The sequence below is a fragment of the Stomoxys calcitrans genome, chromosome 5 (genome assembly GCF_963082655.1).
Source record: "Stomoxys calcitrans chromosome 5, idStoCalc2.1, whole genome shotgun sequence".
NCBI classification, from domain to species: Eukaryota; Metazoa; Arthropoda; class Insecta; order Diptera; family Muscidae; genus Stomoxys; species Stomoxys calcitrans.
Window position 1 is genome coordinate 161,918,047 of NC_081556.1, and position 8,106 is coordinate 161,926,152.

Consider the following 8,106-nt stretch of genomic DNA (forward strand, 5'->3'; position numbering starts at 1 on the left):
GTATAATAAACGAGCACGCGTCGTTAGATTCCTACCCGGTCAAGAAGTATATCGCCGTAATACTGTTTCGTCTGATTTTGCTAAAGATCGTAATGCCAAATTTTGTAAGAAGTTTTTGAAGTGTCGAATCGTTAGACCTGTCGGCAATAACATGTATGAACTTGAAACATTACAAGGCAAGACGTTAGGTACGTATCATGTTAAAGATATTCAAATATAGTGCAATATAGGTTTAGTATTGATGACTACAAACTGTGATATTAGGTTAAGAATACAAATAGCTTTAAAGATTGACAAATTTTGATTTTATGTTGTATTCGTCCTAATATTACTTTTATATAAACCTATAGTGCAATATTAAAAGATATCTGTGTACATAAATTGAGTACCTGATTATTCTAGTCGATTATTTCTTCCTTTATACGTTTGTTTTGTCCGACTTTTACAAATTTTCGTGATTATACAATTCGTTTTTAATTATACACCTTTTTTCCGTAATTATACATTTTTTGTAATTATACAACTACGTTAGTAATTATACCCCGATTTGTTTTCGCGATCCTAATTCAATTCATTGACTTTAATTTTTTTATGCCAATCCTTACCCCAAACTTTCCGAACTTCTTATCATATGCAAATGTAGTGCTAGGATCAGCCAAAACCTATAACGAGATACTAGAGGGTAAAGTGACCTTGGGACAAGTGAGCGACTTCGGTACTTCCCTGACTTTATTCATGATACCCGGCTTTGATTCAGGGTGTGGGAGTTCCCCACGTTGCACTATAACTCTTCGATACCACTTCTGATTTTCCCGCACACCAGCCCTGCCGGCGAATCTCTTGTCAGGCCAGGAGTTTTGTTGCGGGACACCCTAGTATACCACGTGCCAGAGGAAAAAAAAAATTGGCGTGGATGTCCCCTATAAAGAGGCCTTTACGTCTGCGTGGCGGCCGACTTCCACGTCACACTCCCCACTCCTAGTGCCTTCCTGCGACAGGAGGAGTTGGGATTAACTTGGGCACACCGTTCGGCAGACCAGCGACAGCAATGTGAACGTGTGGTCTGCCATGCGCAAGTTTTTTTTTGTTTTCAGTTGTTCTTATTGTCCCTCGTTGGAATGGTCAATTACTGGATCCCATTCTTACAGGCTGGGGGAAGCGGTGTTTATTTCACGGCGGCTTCCCCGGGCAAACGTTGGAGAACTGGGGCTGCCTTTTTTATATGTGGCCCGATGGCTAACCCCAGCTCTGCGAGGGGGAACCTGCCGAGAGATTGCAGACCTGATGCAAGTGATTGTCAGGATTTATGAAATACATCCATACCCAAGAGGATGGGTTTCATAAACCTGCAATCACGGCATCAGGCAGGCCACCGTAGCATGTTTCCCGGTACCTGAAAATAGAGGAAGAAAGGAATATTAATAAATAATTGCGGAGAAATGATGGAACGATATTACCTTATGGCCTTCTACCAAGAGCCACGAAGTAAACAGATGGTTTTCGCCCAGCTGACGCGTAGAGTTGCCATTGCGTATGTTATTTGCCATTGCATATGGCGAATTACTACACTGGGTGAGATTGTTGTTGGGCGGCTATACGACGATAAAGCGGTTTTCATTCATATAAAGTAGCCGCTTCAAACGAAAAGATTTAAGAGAATTTAAATGTTAGCTATTGGGTTACAAATGTTCTAAAACCGGAGTTAATGCATAAAATCAATATGGCTATTAACTCAAGATGGCTAATTTTTATGATTGAGTGAGAACAAAGTAATAAAAGAGGGTTAATTAGGCATTTTGGCGTCAGTTGAAAAGAAAAGTGCATGACATTATATCTGAGAGATGTGTATTTAAATTTGAATTGCAAAGTAATAATAAGGAAGAGGTTAGTGTTTTGTTAAGTTAACAAAATCTTGGGCAGCGGTCATTAAGGAGACGTTTTTTTTGTTTAGAAAATTCCAGTGGGTGTTTTGTGTGTCGACATAAGTCGTTTTGCTGTTTTAATCGAGACTGTGAGAAATAAATAAAGATACCAAATAAGATAAAGTGAGTTTTTAGGTTATATTTCTATGACCGAAAGGTGTTTTAAACCCTGTTATTTGCAGATAAAGCCTCCTGGACGAGAGGAGGCGAAATTTTTGTTGGTGCAAGTGGCTGGGTTAAGGCTAAAGTGAATTCCCCCCGATTCAGAAACACACATTGAACGGTGATTACCGCAAACGCCACCGTTTCATCTGGTGGTTATAAAGGTAGGCCGCTTTTTAGTTTATTGTGCCCAAAAGAGGGCGAGAGAGGAAATTCCGTCCGTTGTTGTCCAGACCGAGAGGTTTGGTTGGATGAAAAATCGTTGGTCAACGTTAATCCAGAGGTGCACAATTGTTGCCATCAGGCTATCCAAATTAGGGGAACTATCCCAGTTATCTCTGGAAAGCGGAATCGTTGCTTGTATTCGGCCGTACACTTTTGTTTTGGTGATGGCAAAAGGTACCACCAGTTGAACACCTCCAACGACTTTGAATTTGAAATTATATGAAGTCACGCACACATACTAACCTTTACTTTGAAAAGGCGAATTCGACTGATGACGAAACGTTTTATTCTCCTCCCGAAATAGATGATACCGAAAGATTAAAACCTTGGGGTTATAATGCAATAGTAATCAAACTTTTCATTACCTTTTTTTTATGTATGTGGATATTGACATGATTATTATATTTTGATTTTTTAACTACCTTCTACTTTATTTTTACCATCATATTTATTTCTTACATTATTATTTATTGACCATTTTTTTTATATTTTTTTCATATATCCTAAGTTGTAGCTTACGTTTTTTTTTACTTGTTTTTATGTGATAGAATTTGCAAAACGTTCATGAGTACGCGTTTGTAGGGTGTCTATTCCCAACAGTGTGTCCCTTCTAAGAGAGCTCCCTTAGGTAGGCCAGGCTTAACCGTTTTTATTTATATTAATTTGATTATCCTTCTTTGCAAGTTCTAGTGTTCAGTGTTCGTTTCATGTAACAAGAAAGTTAAAAATTAGAAGATTAAGTTAATTGATTTAATGCTATAATTTAGTTAAAACTCAGTACTGTCAGTTTATTGTTGATGATTTTGATAAAAGAAAGACAGGAATCTTAATACGAATTGCGTTAGTTTTAGGCCTTTATATTTTAAATAAAATTTATGATGTTGTGACTTGTTTAAAAAAAAAAAAAAGAAATATGTTGTGCTAAATTGTGGATATAAGGGGGGTGTCAACGTGAGGTAGGTGTGGTGGCTTGAGCGGGATACAGGGATCATGTTTGAAGAAGGGGATGTCCACATGACCATGGTAGGGCAGGGCGACTGGATGTTTCCATCTACCTCCCACTTAGGAAGAAATCTGTGCTTGTGTGTTAGTGTTGTCTAGTTTGTTAGAACATTTTTATTTATTGATACGACCCCGGGGCGAAAGATGATGGGATGGGACCTCCCCTGATAAGGCGACGAAATCTAGCCGGTGCCCAAATCATTTTTGGCCGCAAATAGGGGCCTCGTAACAATATGGCGCCCAACGTGGGGCTTTTCAGCATTTTTGTCAAATGTTGTGTTAATTATGTTTGTGTAGGTCACCAAAGCACAAAGTAATAGCCCATTTCAATTAAAGAAATAGACCAACACTGAACCCTGATTGGAAAGTGGAGAGGTTCGAAAGCTTCGTAACCGTTTTGGAAATTTCAAAAGTCCGTTGTACGAAGAGCCGATACTTCAAAACTGGAAATGAAGGAGGACGTGAATAATCCAACAACAGGAGGATTTAGTGGCATACTTTTTTATGTGAAAATGTATTTTGCACTAAGCATACTGTGTCGTTATTTTTGTGTAGTGTTAGTTACAGTTTAATGTTGTGTCCAGATCTATGTTAGACCTGATAGCCGCTCTAGATAGGATTTAGAGGTCCGTTGTATTAGGCAAATAGGTATGAAATTGGCATCATTTGCAAGATATTGGTGTCGAAAGCACGAAAAAAAAAAAAAAATTTTTGTTTTGTTTTAATTTTGATTTCCCAGATTTCAGACTGGTGCTCGAAAGAGAGTCAATAATATAACCCGTACCCACCACTACTCACGTAAAACCCCCGAATATAATATATGTGTTCTAGATAAGAGAAAAATAAATACTCTAAATAAACTAATAATTTAATATAGGCGTTAAAATTATTGTCCAATTAGAGAAAGGTTATGAGCATTCAGACTCGATCCCAGGCGAAAAAGAGAAAAATTCCTGAAAGTTTTGATGCAAATAATTCATTTATAGAAAGTGAAGAGAAAAGAAGTAGATACGTTACCGATATGTCTGTTGGAAACCAGGCTAGTACAAGCCAAATCACCGATTTGTCTGGGACAATAAGATCGGGGACAGGCAACAACAATACATCGGGTCCATCAGCTGGTGGGACACCGATTGGAGGGGCCAGGTCTGAACCGCCAGGAAATGGTAATGTAGAGGTCCTTAGGCAACAAAGAGCCCTCGAAAACAATGTTTGTATGATCCAGAATGAATTAGGTGGTTTGAAGAATACAATAGGACAGTTATCAGAGGCTGTAAAAAGGTTAACTGAACTTACCTTGAATCGGAATGTACCCAGTTCACCGGCATCTAATTCTGGCTTAGGGGGCTTGGACAATTTGTCTGCACCAGAAACAGGAAATAATGGCAACCGCCCAACCAATGGCAATTCGGTGGCAGGTTCAGTATGTAGTCATCTTCCGAATGATACACTGAGGGAAAATAAGCGTGTGCGAATAGACAAGTTGGGACTAAGGTTTGATGGCATTTCAGGGGGTATTTCCGTTGAAGAGTTCGTGTATCGTCTTGAATACTTTCAGGGACAGTACCATATTCCATGGGCAGAGATATTAAGGGATTTTTCTTTAATAGTATCCGGTCCAGCCGAGTCATGGTATTGGCTATCCCTGAAAACGAATAAGTTTTCGGATTGGCCCAGTTTGAAGCATAGTTTGTTAAGCCAATATCAATCCACCAGATCCAATTTTGAAATAGTGACAGAATTAGCTCAGCGTAAACAACAACCAAATGAGTCTATTGATACATTTTTCCATATTATGGGCCAGATTAGGGCTAAGTTAGTCCAACCTATATCCGAATATGATATGATGAAGATATTAAAGAAAAATGTTAAAGAGAGTGTAGCGAGAATTATTTACCCCATTCAAGTTTCGTCCGTTGAACAGCTGAGAATAGAGTGCAATGAAGCGGAGAAGAATTTTCCAAGAAGGGAAATAAGACCTGTACTTCCATCTCGTCCAATTCGTCAGGTCAGCGAAATATACGCGGAAGGTTCATCCGAATGTGACCACGAATCTTCTAAATGTGAGGAAGTATCCGCCATACAGTTCATCCGAAAAACGAAACCAACTTTATTATGTTGGAATTGCCAGAAACAAGGCCACACTTTCAGAAACTGCGACTCCACAGAAAGAAATTTGTTTTGCTACCGTTGTGGAAAACCTGGGACTATTTCTCCCAAATGCCCGTCCTGTAAACAGGGAAACCTGAATCAGGGCGTGGAGTATGCCGGGGGGCCACGTCCAATCCTGAATTCCCCCAGATCAGAGAAATAGCATCATCATCTAAAAATAGAAATAAGAATGAAATAATAAATAACATTTTTAAAGCAAATGAATTAAATTTTAAACCTGAATTAAGACATTATATACCACTAGAAACTCGAGAGAAAAATTATAACGAGATTAGATCACGCATATTTGAATTGGATTCTGTAACTGCGAATAAAAGAAACCCGCCTAAAGTGCGCGTAAAATTTGAGAAAAAAAGAAAGATTTTCAAGAATGTATTAGAGTCAATCAAACATGTAAGTCAAAATATGGACCCCAGACCTTACGCAGAGGTGGAGGTTCAAGGCATTAAACTTAAAGGCCTTTTAGATTCCGGCGCCTCAGTCAGTGTATTAGGGAAGGGTTGCCGAGAGTTCATAGAGAAATTAAGCTTGGACATAAAGAAATTGTTTTCGAATGTTCGAACTGCCGGTGGAAAAGAGTACAGAGTACTAGGAAAGATTAAATTAGAAATCCTATATAAAGAGGAAAAACATGAACTTGAACTTTATCTATGCCCAGATTTGGATCAGGAGTTATATCTCGGAATTGATTTCTGGAAACTATTTCGGCTGGCTCCGGATATTATTAAAGTCGCTCAAATCGACATCGATAAGGTCCAAAGGGATTTGATAGAGGAGGGAGAGGTGTATAAACTGAATCCCCATGTATTGAGTGATGATCAGAACGAACGATTGAAGGAGGTAGTAGCTAAGTTCGATACCTTTGAGGAAAAGGGCCTTGGTCAGACCAGCCTGGAAAAACATTCAATTCAATTGATTGAGGGTGCTGCACCATTTAAGGATAGATATTATCCCATGTCTCCAGCGGTACAGGCTCTTGTTTATGATGAGGTAGATACTATGCTCCGTCTGAAGGTTATTGAGGAGAGCAACAGTCCTTGGAGCAACAGGACCACTATTGTAAGGAAACCTGGAAAAAATCGATTTTGCTTAGACGCCCGGAAATTAAATAAATTAACTGTGAAGGACGCATATCCCCTTCAAAATATTGATGGCATTCTAAGCCGAATCGATGAGACATATTATATAAGCAGTGTGGATCTAAAGTATGCCTTTTGGCAAATTGAACTTGACGAGGAAAGTAAGCCATACACAGCGTTTACGGTGCCTGGACGTCCTCTATACCAGTTCAGAGTGATGCCATTCGGTTTATGTAACGCGGCCCAACGCTTGTGTAGGCTTATGGACCGAGTTATTCCACAGCGCCTCAAGGAAAATGTTTTTATATACTTGGACGATTTATTGATAATTTCTAGCGATTTCAATGAGCATTTAAGACTGTTGGAGGAAGTAGCTAAGAGTCTTAAAGAGGCTAATTTAACAATTGGGTTAAAAAAGTCTCAATTCTGTTTCCAGGAGCTCAAGTATCTAGGTTTTATAATTGGAAATGGCATGCTTAAGACGAACCCCGATAAGGTACAAGCGATTCGGATGATCAAGATACCGAGAAGCCCCAGGGAAGTCAGGAGCTTTTTGGGTACGGCGGGCTGGTACAGACGGTTTATTAAGGACTTTGCTTCAATATCAGCACCGTTAACCGACACTCTCAAGAAGGCAAAGAAGTTTGAAATGACTGGAAAGGCCATTGAGGCATTTGAGAGTTTAAAGAAGGCTTTGACGTCTGCACCAGTTTTGCGCCACCCTGACTTTTCGAAAAGATTTTTTATACAATGCGATGCATCGGAGTATGGTATCGGCGCCGTTCTCTATCAATTGAATGACCAGAAGGAGGAGCACCCTATAGCGTTCTATTCGCAGAAATTGAACGCATGCCAACGGAATTATAGCGTAACGGAGAAGGAGTGCCTAGCGGCGGTGATGGCTATCAAGAAATTTAGACCCTATGTGGAGATGATGCCATTCACCGTCATAACTGACCACGCCAGTCTTAAATGGTTGATGACCCTAAAGGATCTTAGTGGTCGACTGGCGCGCTGGTCACTCCAACTCCAACCATTTGATTTTGAGATCGAACATAGAAAGGGTTCAGATAATGTTGTTGCGGATATGTTGTCCAGGGCGCCCCAAGATATCATGATTGAAGAGATATCAGAAGAACTTCTTGATTTTGAGACAACAGAATTCGAAAGCGAGGAATACCTCGACCTCATAAAGACCATAACCGAAAACAAGGATAAACTTCCAGATTTGAAAATTGATGATGGATACGTTTATAAGAGAACCATTTTTGACCAGGAACTGGAACAGGAATGTAAGTGGAAGTTATGGATCCCGTCCGGTATTGCCCATGCTATTATTGAAAAAGCCCATAATACTCTAACAACCGCTCATGGTGGAGTCACGAAGACGCTAGAAAGAGTCAGAAGGTTTTTCTATTGGCCACATATGGCGAGCCAAGTTAAACGATTTGTCAAGAATTGTCAGGTCTGTAAGGAGACGAAGCCCTGTAATCAGAATTTGAGACCCAGTATTGGACAAGAAGTGATTACGGATAGGCCATTTC

General features: G+C 39.7%; 1 long non-coding RNA gene across 1 annotated transcript; it reads left to right on the forward strand.

Moving 5' to 3' along the window:
* The first annotated feature begins 1,669 nt into the window (after positions 1–1,669).
* On the forward strand, positions 1,670–2,807 carry LOC131997590 (uncharacterized). Its single transcript, XR_009398293.1, has 3 exons — positions 1,670–1,884; positions 1,952–2,045; positions 2,105–2,807. It is a non-coding gene; the product is annotated as an uncharacterized LOC131997590 (long non-coding RNA).
* The last annotated feature ends 5,299 nt before the right edge of the window (positions 2,808–8,106 follow it).